This window comes from Camelina sativa, chromosome 13, assembly GCF_030686135.1.
Source record: "Camelina sativa cultivar CO46 ecotype springtype chromosome 13, ASM3068613v1".
In the NCBI taxonomy this organism is placed as follows: domain Eukaryota; kingdom Viridiplantae; phylum Streptophyta; class Magnoliopsida; order Brassicales; family Brassicaceae; genus Camelina; species Camelina sativa.
Window position 1 is genome coordinate 17,364,695 of NC_141892.1, and position 15,751 is coordinate 17,380,445.

Sequence of the window (15,751 nt, forward strand, 5' to 3'; positions counted from 1 at the left end):
AAACAGCTTTGTTACTGTTTCTAGGGTAAAAATGTGTGACAATCCAATGCATTTGACTAATTGTAAGAGTTTGGGATGAATTTGGAGTGTTTAGACAACACTTAAACCTGTTTTATCCCAAAATAGGTTTAAACCGAGAAAACACGCTAAAATAGAGAAAACGTTGATTCGAAGCAGTTATCAGCTTTGTTACTATTTCTAGGGTCAAAATATGTAACAATCCAATGCATGGGACTAATGATGTTCATATATTTTACCTTGTTTTCCCTTAGTTTATTCACAACTTTTGCATCTTTTGCTATCCATTTAGGCCAATATTGTGTAGCTTTAGGACTAATCATGCATTAGAGTATAGTTGCATTGAATTTGCATCTTTTCATGCATGAACAGGTGATTTTGGAGCTTAAGGAGCATGGAAGCAATGCTGAGGAGAAGTGAAGCAATCCTAAGGAGAAAACAAGAGAGTTAAGGCTGTAGAATCAAGGTCCAAAGTCCAACTCGACCGCACACTCGACCACCACTCGACCGTGTGCTGAGAAGGACTCGACCGAGTGGAGAATGCACGAGAGAAGCCAGCTCGACCAGCCACTCGACCGAGCACTGGTCGAGTTGACCGAGCCGTTGACTGCTTTGACTTTTTGTATTTTTAGGGCTTCCACCTCACCTCCTATATAAGGCCCTTGTACCTGCAGCCACCAAAGAGTCCAGCTTTTTTTTAGAGAGTCTAAAACCTAGTTTTTACCTTTTTTAGATTTATTCCTTTTGCACTTTCTTTTATTTTTAGATTTTGTACTTGTTTAAGAAGGAAAGACTAGATTCTTGTATTTTGTTTGTTTCATAACTTTCAAAATATTAAGATTTCGAGTTTTATTTCTTCATCAATATTGTAGATCTCTGTTTCATCTTTCTAATGATGCAAGTTTCAATATTTTCTGGGTTTTTGACATATTTCTCCATGTGTTCTTGTGAGTAGTTTGCTTAGGACCTTGAGGATGGGTTAGGCTGGGTTGATCTTGTGGTTTATTTGATTTGGTCAAGCTTGATTGTTGTAGATCTCTTCTAGGCTAGATGTTCTTAATGCTGATCCTATATCTGAGAAGGTAGGGTCTGATTTCAAGCATCTTAGCATCACACCAATGTTTAAGGAGCATAGATAAGGCTAGATCTAGAGCTTACCATTAGGCTTGCTAAGAGATTAGAAGTCTTGTTTGGTTTGAGATGTATTGCTTAATGCCTGCTTGTGTAGATTCTTTACTTTGTGAGAACAAGTCTAGAAATGCATAGGTTTGATTGTTTCTTGCCATGAGAGTGGATTAAACATGTATTAGAATAGTATGTCTAGAGATTAGCTCAATGTTTGCTTGAGATTTGTTGACCAAGTTAGATAACCACAATGATTAGCTTAGCCCATGAATCCCTCCTCAAGGCCTTCTTTGTTTATTGAAATCTTAGTCTAAATATCATTGCTTGCTTGTTGTTTGATTCGTTTTTGCATTGCTCTGTTTTTCTTGTGTTGCTCTGTTTTCACGTTTAGTCTAGCTCGACCCTGTACTCGACCTACACTCGGTCGAGTGCTGCTCGAGTTCATCCCCAGAACTTGTGTTTATGATTTGTGATTGTCTTGTTACATTCCTGTTTCATTTCCATTGCATTCACTTAGTTTTCTGTTCATTACTTGTCTTGCATTAGTTCATCAGCATAGTGTCTACTTCTGTTCTAGTTTCATTATAGCTTTAATTTGTCTGTTCTGTTTGCATTTAGTATCTTGTTCTAGTTGGTTTTACTTTCTGCATTTCATATCTCATTATAGGATTGTTAGTGACAAACAATCTTTACAATTGGCTTGACTTAGACTCATATGCACATCTTAATTGTTCACAATCACTCAAATAGGATTGACACCTCTTATACTGCAACTGCATAAGGGGAATTGAAACACCCTGACTTCTATTCATTCCATACATCATTCATTCACCACACCACAAAGAAAGTCAGTTTCAATTTGGCGCCGTTGCCCATTTGAGTGTGTTTTGTGACATTTAGAATCATTATTAGTCTAAGATTAAGTTCGTTTAAACACTTGTGAAGTTACTGAACTCGAATCTTCCTTTGCTTGGCTGTTTTGTGTTTCAGGTACCCACTCGACCACCTACTCGACCACCACTCAACCGAGCTGTGATCGAGCACTTGATCGAGCCAGAAGCCAGATCCAATTAGCCATTACTTCCCAGTCGACTCGACCACCCACTCGAGCCTGCGCTCGACCGTGTACCTGTTCGAGTCTGTAGTAGAATTTGTTGATGCACACAAGGTCAAAAGGCAAAGACAGTCTTCAACAGCCTATTGACAACATCCACAGGCTACAAAAGGGTTTGAGACATAAGCAAGGAAGAATAGTTCAACAACAACAAGGTCAGGACATCATGGAGCAACCAGCTATCCATGAGCAGAGACCAAGGCACATTGGTGCAGGAGATGCACCCAATACCCACAACCAAAGGGCTGGAATTGTGCCACCTTCAGTAGCAAACAATAACTTTGAGATCAAGAGTGGATTGATCTCAATGATACAAGCCAACAAATTTCATGGGTTGCCAATGGAGGATCCACTAGATAACCTTGATGAGTTTGACAGAATATGTGGACTCACAAAGATCAATGGAGTGAGTGAAGATGAATTCAAATTAAGGCTCTTCCCATTTTCTCTTGGAGACAAAGCTCACCTTTGGGAGAAGACTCTTCCTACTGGAGCTATCACCACATGGGATGCATGCAAGAAAGCTTTTCTGGCCAAGTTCTTCTCCAATGCAAGGACTGCTAGGTTGAGGAATGAAATTTCTGGGTTTGCTCAAAGGAATAATGAGAGCTTTTGTGAAGCTTGGGAGAGGTTTAAAGGATTCCAGACTCAGTGTCCTCACCATGGCTTCAGCAATGAGTCACTGCTAAGCACCTTGTATAGAGGAGTGCTTCCCAAGATAAGAATGCTTCTTGATACAGCCTCTAATGAAAACTTCCTCAACAAGAATGTGGAAGAAGGATGGGAATTAGTTGAGAATCTTGCTCAATCTGATGGCAATTATAATGAGGATTATGATAGGACCATAAGGGGCTCCTCAACTGATCAAGAGGACAAGTATAAGAAGGATTTGAAGATGGTCAATGAGAAGCTTGACAAGATACTCCTAAGCCAGTCCAAGTCCATTCACTTCATTGGTGAAGAAGAAGCTCCAGTTCAAGAGGGGGAGCCTGAATTTGCTGAGTTGTGCTACATGCAAAACCAGGGAGGATTCAAAGGCTACAACCAAGGAGGTTTCAAAAACAACAATCTCTCTTATAGGAGCACCAATGTGGCCAACCCTCAAGACCAAGTCTATCCACCTCAACAACCTCAACAACAACAAAACTACATCCCCAAGCAACAACACCAAGTGTTCCAGCCCCAATTGTGTCCCCCACCAGGGTTTCAGACTAACCAAGGCCAGGAACAAGACTTAAGAGCAATGATGCAACAGTTGTTGATTGGGCAAACACAAGGCAAGATTGAGGAAGCCAAACAATTTGCTGAATTGAATCAAAGGCTCACATCACAGTACAATGATCTGAACATGAAGTTTGAAGGTCTCAACTCCAGAGTGAAGTATATGGAGAGTAACATTGCCTCTACTTCAGCTCCTAAACCCAACCAACTCCCTGGAAAAGCTGTTCAAAATCCAAGGGAGTTCACTGCAAAAGCCATTCATATCTCTGATGAGGAAGTCACTGAGGACAGTGAAGTACAAGTTTGGGGGAATTCATTAGTTACTGAAGCCCCAAGTGACGTTTGTGCAAAGCAACTGGAGTCCGCTATTGCACTCGACCAGGTACTCAAACAGCCACTCGACCGAGTGCATGCTCGAGTGGTCGATCGAGTTGCAGACTCAGAAGCTGTCAAGCCTGCTAAGTACATTCCTACTGCTTACAAGCCACCCCTTCCATTCCCAGGACGTTTCAAGGCACAAAAGATTAAGGAGCTTAGGGAAATCATTGAGAGAAAGGAGATGATGGCTAAGCAACAAGAAGAAGAGAGGGTTTTAAAGGAAGAAGCTGTGGTTGAGGAAGTGTTGGCCATACAAGAGATCACCATTGCTTACCAAGAAGAAGAGAGAGGACCTGCCTTGGAACAGTATGATCCATATCCTCTCTACAAAGATTTTTTGCTTGATTTGTCAAAGAAGAAGGCTGAAGCTCAAGATGAGAAAGATCTTGAGGACCTTGGAGGAGTTATCATTCCAATCAAGCTTAAGGATCCAGGACCATTCTATCTGCCTTGCACACTTAGCTATCTCCACTACAACCAATGCCTTTGTGATTTAGGAGCTTCAACAAGTGTGATGCCATACTCCATAGCACAAAAGCTTAGGAGAACTGATTTCAAATCCACCAACCTTCATATATGTCTAGCTGATGGGTCAAACAAGGAGATAGTTGGAAGGTTGGAGAATGTCCCAGTCAAGAGAGGGAAGGCAAGGGTTCACAATGATTTTGTGGTGTTGGAGATGGACAAGGAACCTGAAGATCCAATCATTCTTGGAAGGCCATTCTTAGCCACTGTTGGAGCAGTTATCGATGTCAAAGAGGGTCTTGTGACCTTGAACATTGCTGAAGATATAGCCATGAAGTTTAACATCTATAACCCAACCAACCTTCCTACCATTGATGATCAACCTTTTACTATCAATGACAAAGGAGGTCAAGAAGGTTTAAGTGATGAAGCAACTCCAAAGGCTAAGCTCTCCTTTCAAGATGATTCTGTGGAAAAGCTTAAGAGGTCAGTTCAAGAGTTGACTAGTATGGTTGAGGATCTCCAAGTTAAGCTGAACAAGAGGTCCTTAAGGAAAGCAAGACCAAGGCTCAAAATCAAGAAGAAATATGGTTTGTGTGTTAAGGGTGAGGAGATCAAGGATCAACTTCACAGTGATCAAGAGGTTCCAGGGAGGATTTCATCATCTCCTTGGTATCTAAACCAAGTCTAAAAAGGACACCAAAGTCAAGCTTAGTGACTTTAAACAAGCTCACTAGGGAGGAAGTCCCTAAGGTATCCTTTGTAAATATGGTTTATTTTCCTTGTAGTTTTGATGTGTTTTCTTTTATGTTTGTGTTGGACAGGCCTTTAGGTGAAAACGTAGTTGGGTAAGGAGAGATTTAAACTTGGAGAAGGAGACTCGCAGGCCCACTCGACCTGCCCACGAGAGGTACTCGACCGAGCTAGAAAGGAATTAAGGCCCATTTGATCTTCAAATCGCTAGAACGATCAAGTGGAGGGAAGAACAAGAAGAAAAATTTCGAAATTTCAAAATTTGGACAAGGTGCTCGACCGTGTACAGTCGAGTGTGGGGTCGAGTGGCAGCAAAAAGCAGGTCAAAGATTCACATTTCAAATTTGAATGGTATGGACGCTCCACCCTTGTCTCTTTGTCCCCTTAGCTTCTTTATATAGACCTTGCACGAGATTATACCTCTCACATTCTCTCATTTGCTCAAAACAATTGAATTCAAGTTTTAAAGTCTCTCTCATAGCTTATCTTTTGCTCAAGCTTAGTTCTTTCAAGTTTTTGGGTCACTAACCTATTAACTTTGAGCTTTGAGTCTATTCCCTTCAGTTCTTTTTGAAAAAAAATGTCTTCAAGGATCACTAGGAAGTCTCAACAATCCGCTGCAAACTCCATGGAACGTCATGATGCTAGCCTTGAATCAAGAGGAGAAGCTGGAAGAGCCACTCGACGCCCCACTCGACCGAGTGGCGGTTCGAGCAGCCGGTCGAGCCAGATGCCGTGTCCAAGGAGAAAAAGAGTTGAGGAAGATCCTGAGAGGACTGAAAGTGAGGAGGAAAGGGAGTCAACTCTCAATGAGTTCATGAGGAGACACAAGGCCAAAGGGAAGAGGCCAGCAGTTGAGGTTGAACAAGAGGAGAGTGAGAATGAGAGTGAGGAAGAAAGTGAAAAAGAAGAGATAGAGGATGATGGAGAAGCTGAGTCTTGTGGGTTATCAAAGAGGCAACTTTATGATGCTTTCATGAGAATGGAGTTCTTAGGGACTAGATATCCACACAAGGAAACCATGGAGAAGCTAGCCATTGGTGAAGATGTGGAGTAAATCTTTGAGAAGAGCAACCTAACCAAGTTTATGGGGCTTTGCATGGAGGGCTACAAAGAAGAGAGTTGTGAGTTTCTAGCTACAGTCAAGCTGCACACATATGGAAAGAAGGATGCTGAGTTTGGAGCTGGTCACATTGCTTTCACAATCAAGGGGAAAAGGTATGAACTTTCAATGAAGAAGATAGCCAATGTGTTTGGTTTTGAGGTTGGGAGCAATAGGAGTTTGATGATTCCAAGAGAAGAGCTCTATGCTGTGTGGGAAACCATTGGGGACAACAAATTCTATTCATCCTCCAATTCCAAGAGTTCAAGGATAAGGAGCCCAGTCCTAAGGTACTTCCACAAAGCTCTTGCCAACACCTTCTTTGTTAGGAAGGAAACTGGGAACATTAATGAGAGGGAGCTAAAGATGATTGATTTGGCTCTCAATGGAATCATCTTTCAAGCAAGAAATGGTACCATCATTCTTGGGAGCACTGTGGAGACTGACCTAGCAATGGTACTCATTGACCACATGATTTACTTGAGAAGTTGGGTAGGCAAGTTGGAGAACAAAGGATCAAGAGGAGCACTAACCATTGGAGGCATCATTACTCCAATCCTACTAGCTGCTAAGGTTCCACTTAGAGGAGAAAGGGTTTCACCAAGATGGATTGACTCTAGCTACCTCACCTCTACTCTCATCCTAGCCAAGGAGATGCATCAAGGGAATCACATTTTCAACTTTGAACTTCCCACACTTGGGAAAAAGCAACTAATTTTGCCTAACCAAGAGCTCACCACCATTCAAGAAGGAGCCAACATTGACTTTTGGCCAGCTGAGGAGCATTTGTTTGATGGGATAGTTCAACCTAGAGTTGATGAAGCTGGAGATGTGCAAATGGCTGATGGGGAGGAGCAATTTTACTTTGAGGATTATGAGCTCAACCCAAGAGATAGTAGAGGAGTGAGGGAGGCTACCAAGAGATTAACTCTTTTGAAAAAATGGAACAAATGGCATGGGAAGAGGTTTGATAAGCTGAAGAAGAATGTGACCAACATGGCTAAGTCTATCAAGGGCTTAAAGAAGGAGATTGCTGAGTTGAAGAGTGGGAATTCTTCACCTACACCATCAAGCCCTTTGAGGAGGAGTAGCTCAACTAGAGCACTTTCTAGAGTTGCGAACCCTGTGGAACCAGCTAGGGCTTCAATGTATGAGCCAAATCAGAGGAAGAGGAGCTCAAGTACCCGAGAACAACCATTTTCAAGGTACTCGACCGGGTCACTTGAGCAACCACTCGACCGAGCACCTCCAATGCACTCGGCCGAGTTCCAGCCCAGATCACCCTATGGTTTCCCACCTCCAGCTGCTTATCCAGGATATTCAGGTTACCCTCCCATCCCACCCCAGTACTTCATGGATCCAGCACTCTACCAGCAGTTCTACCAGCAGTTCTACCAGCATCTCCTGCACCAATGTGCCTTGGTCTCTGCTCATGGATAGCTTGTTGCTCCATGATGTCTTGTCCTTGTTGTTGTTGAACTACTCTTCCTTGCTTATGTCTCAAACCCTTTTGTAGCCTGTGGATGTTGTCAATAGGCTGTTGAAGGCTGTCTTTGCCTTTTGACCTTGTGTGCATCAACAAACTCTACTATAGACTCGAACAGGTACACGGTCGAGCGCAGGCTCGAGTGGGTGGTCGAGTCGACTAGGAAGTAATGGCTATTTAGGTCCGGCTTCTGGCTCGATCAAGTGCTCGATCACAGCTCGGTCGAGTGGTGGTCGAGTAGGTGGTCGAGTGGGTACCTGAAACACAAAACAGCCAAGCAAAGGAAGATTCGAGTTCAGTAACTTCACAAGTGTTTAAACTAACTTAATCTTAGACTAATAATGATCCTAAATGTCACAAAACACACTCAAATGGGCAACGACGCCAAATTGAAACCAACTTTCTTTGTGGTGTGGTGAAAGAAAGATGTATGGAATGAATAAAAGTCAGGGTGTTTCAATTCCAGCCTTATCTATGCTCCTTAAACATAAGGGGAATTGAAACACCCTGACTTCTATTCATTCCATACATCATCATTCCATACATCATTCATTCACCACACCACAAAGAAAGTCAGTTTCAACTAATTATAAGAGTTCGAGTTGAATTTGGAGTGTTTAGACAACACTTACACCCATTTTGTCCCAAAACAGGCTAAAACCGAGAAAACATTGATTCGAAGCAGTAAACAGCTTTGTTACTGTTTCTAGGGTCAGAATGTGTGACAATACAATGCATTAGACTAATTGCAAGATTTTGGGATTAATTTGGAGTGTTTAGACAACACTTAAACCTGTTTTATCCCAAAACAGGCTTAAACCGAGAAAACATGCTAAAACCGAGAAAACATTGATTCGAAGCAGTAATCAGGTTTGTTACTATTTCTAGTGTCAAAATATGTAACAATCCAATGCACGGGACTAAATTTGGAGAGTTTAGACAACACTTACACCCATTTTGTCCCAAAACAAGCTAAAACCGAGAAAACATTGATACAAAGCAGTAAACAGATTTGTTACTTTTTCTAGGGTCAGAATGTATGACAATCCAATGCGTTTGACTAATTGTAAGATTTTGGGATGAATTTGGAGTGTTTAGACAACACTTAAACCTATTTTACCCCAAAACATGCTTAAACCGAGAAAAAAGGCTAAAACGGAGAAAACATTGATTCAAAGCAATAATCAGATTTGTTACTATTTCTAGGGTCAAGATATGTAACAATCAAATGCATTGGACTAATTATAAGAGTTTGGGATGAATTTTGAGTGTTTAGACAATACTTACACCCATTTTGTCCCAAAACAGGCAAAAACCGAGAAAACATTGATTCGAACCAGTAAAGAGATTTGTTACTGTTTCTAGGGTCAGAATGTGGGACAATCCAATGCATTTGACTAATTATAAGATTTTGTGATAAATTTGGAGTGTTTAGACCACACTTAAACCTATTTTACGCCAAAACATGCTTAAACCGAGAAAACAGGCTAAAACGGAGAAAACATTGACTCGAAGCAGTAAACAGATTTGTTACTCTTTATAGGGTCAAAATATGTAACAACCCAATGCATTTGACTAATAATGAGAGTTCGGGTTGAATTTGGAGTGTTTAGACAACACTTACACCCATTTTGTCCAAAAAGAGGCTAAAACCGAGAAAACATTGATACGAAGCAGTAAACAGATTTGTTACTTTTTCTAGGGTCAGAATGTGTGACAATCGAATGCGTTTGACTAATTGTAAGATTTTGGGATGAATTTGGAATGTTTAGACAACACTTAAACCTGTTTTATCCCAAAACAGGCTTAAACCGAGAATCATGCTAAAACCGAGAAAACATTGACTCGAAGCAGTAAACAGCTTTGTTACTGTTTATAGGGTCAAAATATGTAACAATCCAATGCATTTGACTAATTATAAGAGTTCGGGTTAAATTTGAAGTGTTTTCGACAACACTTATACCCATTTTGTCCCAAAACAGGTTAAAACCAAGAAAACATTGATTCTAATCAGTAAACAGCTTTGTTACTGTTTCTAGGGTCAAATGTGTGACAATCCAATGCATTTGACTAATTATAAGAATTCGGGTTGAATTTGGAGTGTTTAGACAACACTTATACCCATTTTTCCCGAAACAGGCTAAAACCGAGAAAACTTGATTCGAAACAGTAAACAGCTCTGTTACTATTTCTAGGGTCAGAATGTGTGACAGTCCAATGCATTTGACTAATTGTAAGAGTTCGGGATGAATTTGGAATGTTTAGACAACACTTAAACCCGTTTATCCCAAAACAGGCTTAAACCGAGAGAAAATATTGATTCGAAGCAGTAAACAGCTTTGTTACTCTTTCTAGGGTCAAAATATGTAACAATCCAATGCATTTGACTAATTATAAGAGTTTGGGGTCAATTTGGAGTGTTTAGACACCACTTTTACCCATATTGTCCTAAAACAGGCTAAAACCGAGAAAACATTGATTCGAAGCAGTAAATAGCTCTGTTACTATTTCTAGGGTCAGAATGTGTGACAGTGCAATGCATTTGAATAGTTGTAAGAGTTCGGGATGAATTTGGAGTGTTTAGACAACACTTCAACCCGTTTTATCCCAAAATAGGTTTAAACCGAGAAAACACGCTAAAATAGAGAAAACGTTGATTCGAAGCAGTTATCAGCTTTGTTACTATTTCTAGGGTCAAAATATGTAACAATCCAATGCATGGGACTAATTATAAGAGTTCGGGTTGAATTTGGAGTGTTTAGACAACACTTACACCCATTTTGTCCAAAACAGGCTAAAACCGAGAAAACATTGATTCGAAGCAGTAAACAGCTTTGTTACTGTTTCTAGGGTCAGAATGTGTGACAATACAATGCATTAGACTAATTGCAAGATTTTGGGATTAAGTTGGAGTGTTTAGACAACACTTAAACCTGTTTTATCCCAAAACAGGCTTAAACCGAGAAAACATGCTAAAACCGACAAAACCGAGAAAACATTGATTCGAAGCAGTAATCAGGTTTGTTACTATTTCTAGTGTCAAAATATGTAACAATCCAATGCACGGGACTAAATTTGGAGTGTTTAGACAACACTTACACCCATTTTGTCCCAAAACAGGCTAAAACCGAGAAAACATTGATACGAAGCAGTTATTAGCTTTGTTACTATTTCTAGGGTCAAAATATGTAACAATCCAATGAATGGGACTAATTATAAGAGTTCGGGTTGAATTTGGAGTGTTTAGACAACACTTACACCCATTTTGTCCCAAAACAGGCTAAAACCGAGAAAACATTGATTCGAAGAAGTAAACAGATTTGTTACTTTTTCTAGGGTCTGAATGTGTGACAATCGAATGCGTTTGACTAATTGTAAGATTTTGGGATCAATTTGGAATGTTTAGACAACACTTAAACCTGTTTTATCCCTAAACAGGCTTAAACCGAGAAACATGCTAAAACCGAGAAAACATTGAATCGAAGCAGTAAACAGCTTTGTTACTGTTTATAGGGTCAAAATATGTAACAATCCAATGCATTTGATTAATTATAAGAGTTCGGGTTAAATTTGAAGTGTTTTAGACAACACTTATACCCATTTTGTCCCAAAATAGGTTAAAACGAAGAAAACATTGATTCTAATCAGTAAACAGCCTTGTTACTGTTTCTAGGGACAAATGTGTGACAATCCAATGCATTTGACTAATTATAAGAGTTCGGGTTGAATTTGGAGTGTTTAGACAACACTTAAACCTGTTTTATCCCAAAACAGGCTTAAACCGAGAAAACATGCTAAAACCGAGAAAACATTGACTCGAAGCAGTAAACAGCTTTGTTACTGTTTATAGGGTCAAAATATGTAACAATCCAATGCATTTGACTAATTATAAGAGTTCAGGTTGAATTTGAAGTGTTTTAGACAACAATTATACCCCTTTAGTCCCAAAACAGGTTAAAACCAAGAAAAAATTGATTCTAATCAGTAAACAGCTTTGGTACTGTTTCTAGGGTCAAATATATGACAATCCAATGCATTTGACTAATTATAAGAGTTCGGGGTTGAATTTGGAGTGTTTAGACAAGACTTATACCCAATTTTTCCCGAAACAGGCTAAAACCGAGAAAAGCAGTAAACAACTTTGTTACTGTTTCTAAGGTCAGAATGTTTGAAAATCCAATGTATTTGACTAATTGTAGAAGTTTAGGATGAATTTGGAGTGTTTAGATAACACTTAACCCTATTTTACCCAAAAACATGCTTAAACCGAGAAAACAGGCTAAAACGGAGAAAACATTGACTCGAAAGCAGTAAACAGCTTTGTTACTCTTTATAGTGTCAAAATATGTAACAACCCAATGCATTTGACTAATTATGAGAGTTCGGGTTGAATTTGAAGTGTTTTAGACAACACTTATACCCATTTTGTCCTGAAACATGGTAAAACCGAGCAACCATTGATTCCAAGCAGTAAACAGCTTTGTTACTGTTTCTAGTGTAAAAAATGTGTGACAATCCAATGCATTTGACTAATTTTAAGAGTTTGGGATGAATTTGGAGTGTTTAGACAACACTTAAACCTGTTTTGTCCCAAAATAGGCTTAAACCGAGAAAACACGCTAAAATAGAGAAAACATTGATTCGAAGCAGTTATCAGCTTTGTTACTATTTCTAGGGTCATACTATGTAACAATACAATGCATGGGACTAATTATAAGAGGTTCGGGTTGAATTTGGAGTGTTTAGACAACACTTACACCCATTTTGTCCCAAAACCGGTTAGAACCGAGAAAAACATTGACTCGAAGCAGTAAACAGCTTTGTTACTGTTTCTAGGGTCATAATGTGTGACAATACAATGCATTAGACTAATTGCAAGATTTTGGGATTAATTTGGAGTGTTTAGACAACACTTAAACCTGTTTTATCCCAAAACAGGCTTAAACCGAGAAAACATGCTAAAACCGAGAAAACATTGATTCGAAGCAGTAATCAGGTTTGTTACTATTAGTGTCAAAATATGTAACAATCCAATGCACGAGACTAAATTTTAAGAGTTTGGGATGAATTTGGAGTGTTTAGACAACACTTACACCCATTTTGTCTCAAAACAGGCTAAAACCGAGAAAACATTGATACGAAGCAGTAAACAGATTGTTTACTTTTTCTAGGGTCAGAATGTGTGACAATCGAATGTGTTTGACTAATTGTAAGATTGGGATGAATTTGGAATGTTTAGACAACACTGAAACCTATTTTATCCCAAAACAGGCTTAAACCGAGAAAACATGCTAAAACCGAGAAAACATTGACTCAAAGCAGTAAACAGCTTTGTTACTGTTTATAGGGTCAAAATATGTAACAATCCAATGCATTTGACTAATTATAAGAGTTCGGGTTAAATTTGAAGTGTTTTAGACAACACTTATACCCATTTTTCCCGAAACGGGCTAAAACCGAGAAAGCAGTAAACAACTTTGTTACTTGATGTTCATATATTTTACCTTGTTTTCCCTTAGTTTATTCACAACTTTTTCATCTTTTGCTATCCATTTAGACCATTATTGTGTAGCTTTAGGACTAATCATGCATTAGAGTATAGTTGCATTGCATTTGCATCTTTTCATGCATAAACAGGTGATTTTGGAGCTTAAGGAGCATAGAAGCAATGCTGAGGAGAAGTGAAGAAGTGAAGCTGTCCTGAGGAGAAAACAAGAGAGTTCAAGGCTGTAGAATCAAGGTCCGGAGTCCAACTCGACCGCACCACTCGACCACCACTCGACCGTGTGCTGAGGAGGACTCGACCGAGTGGAGAATGCACGAGAGAAGCCAGCTCGACCAGCCACTCGACCGAGCACTGGTCGAGTTGACCGAGCCGTTGACCACTTTGACTTTTTGTATTTTTAGGGCTTCTACCTCACCTCCTATATAAGGCCCTTGTACTTGCAGCCACAAAGAATCCAACTTTTTAGAGAGTCTAAAACCTAGTTTTTACCTTTTTTAGATATCATTCCTTTTGCACTTTTATTTTAATTTTAGATCTTGTACTTGTTTGAGAGAGAAATACTAGATTCTTATATTTTGTTTGTTTCATAACTTTCAAAGTATTAAGATTTCGAGTTTATTTCCTTCATCAATATTGTAGATCTCTGTTTCATCTTTCTAATGATGCAAGTTTCATTATTTTCTGGGTTTTTGACATATTTCACCATGTGTTCTTGTGAGTAGTTTGCTTAGGACCTTGAGGATGGGTTAGGCTGGGTTGATCTTGTGGTTTGTTTGATTTGGTCAAGCTTGATTGTTGTAGATCTCTTCTAGGCTAGATGATCTTAATGCTGATCCTATATCTGAGAGGGTAGGGTTTGATTTCAAGCATCTTAGCATCACACCAATGTCTAAGGAGCATAGATAAGGCTAGATCTAGAGCTTACCATTAGGCTTGCTAAGAGATTATGAGTCTTGTTTGGTTTGAGATGTATTGCTTAAAGCCTGCTTGTGTAGATTCTTTTCTTTGTGAGAACAAGTCTAGAATTGCATAGGTTTGATTGTTTCTTGCCATGAGAGTGATTAAACATGTATTAGAATAGTATGTCTAGAGATCAGCTCAATGTTTGCTTGAGATTTGTTGACCAGTTAGATAACCACAATGATTAGCTCAGCCCATGAATCCCTCCTCAAGGCCTTCTTTGTTTATTGAAATCCTAGTCTAAATATCATTGCTTGTTTGTTGTTTGATTGGTTTTAACATTGCTCTGTTTTTCTTGTGTTGCTCTGTTTTCACGTTTAAGTCTAGCTCGATCCACCCACTCGACCTACACTCGGTCGAGTGCTGCTCGAGTTCATCCCCAGAACTTGTGTTTTTGATTGTGATTGTCTTGTTTCATTCCTGTTTCATTTCCATTGCATTCACGTAGTTTCCTGTTCATTACTTGTCTTGCATTAGTCCATTAGCATAGTTTCTATCTTTGTTCTAGTTTCATTATAGCTTCAAGTTGTTTGTTCTGTTTGCATTTAGTATCCTGTTCTAGTTGTTTTTACTTTCTGCATTTCATATCTCATTTTAGGATTGTTAGTGACAAACAATCTTTACAATTGGCTTGACTTAGACTCATATGCACATCTTAATTGTTCACAATCACTCAGATAGGATTGACACCTCTTATACTGCAACTGCATAAGGGGAATTGAAACACCCTGACTTCTATTCATTCCATACATCATCATTCCATACATCATTCATTCATACACCACAAAGAAAAGTCAGTTTCAATTTGGCGCCGTTGCCCATTTGAGTGTGTTTTGTGACATTTAGGATCCCTATTAGTCTAAGATTAAGTTCGTTTTACACACTTGTGCAGTTACTGAACTCGAATCTTCCTTTGCTTGGCTGTTTTGTGTTTCAGGTACCCACTCGACCACCTACTCGACCACCACTCGACCGGGCTGTGATCGAGCACTTGATCGAGCCAGCAGCCGGATCAAATTAGCCATAACTTCCCAGTCGACTCGACCACCCACTCGAGCCTGCGCTCGACCGTGTACCTGTTCGAGTCTGTAGTAGAGTTTGTTGATGCACACAAGGTCAAAAGGCAAAGATAGTCTTCAACAGCCTATTGACAACATCCACAGGCTACAAAAGGGTTTGAGACATAAGCAAGGAAGAGTAGTTCAACAACAACAAGGTCAAGACATCATGGAGCAACAAGCTATCCATGAGCAAAGACCAAGGCACATTGGTGCAGGAGATGCACCCAATACTCACAACCAAAGGGCTGGAATTGTGCCACCTTCAGTAGCAAACAATAACTTTGAGATCAAGAGTGGATTGATCTCAATGATACAAGCAAACAAGTTTCATGGGTTGCCAATGGAGGATCCACTAGATCACCTTGATGAGTTTGACAGAATATGTGGACTCACTAAGATCAATGGAGTGAGTGAAGATGGATTCAAATTAAGACTCTTCCCATTTTCTCTTGGAGACAAAGGTCACCTTTGGGAGAAGACTCTACCTACTGGAGCTATCACCACATGGGATGCATGCAAGAAAGCTTTTCTGGCCAAGTTCTTCTCCAATGCAAGGACTGCT

At 39.7% G+C, this 15,751-nt stretch overlaps 1 non-coding gene across 1 annotated transcript; it reads right to left on the reverse strand.

The window, feature by feature from the left end:
• Positions 1-2,819: 2,819 nt before the first annotated feature.
• Positions 2,820-2,926, reverse strand: LOC147929683 (small nucleolar RNA R71). The gene has a single exon (XR_015579016.1). It is a non-coding gene; the product is annotated as a small nucleolar RNA R71 (small nucleolar RNA).
• Positions 2,927-15,751: the final 12,825 nt, after the last annotated feature.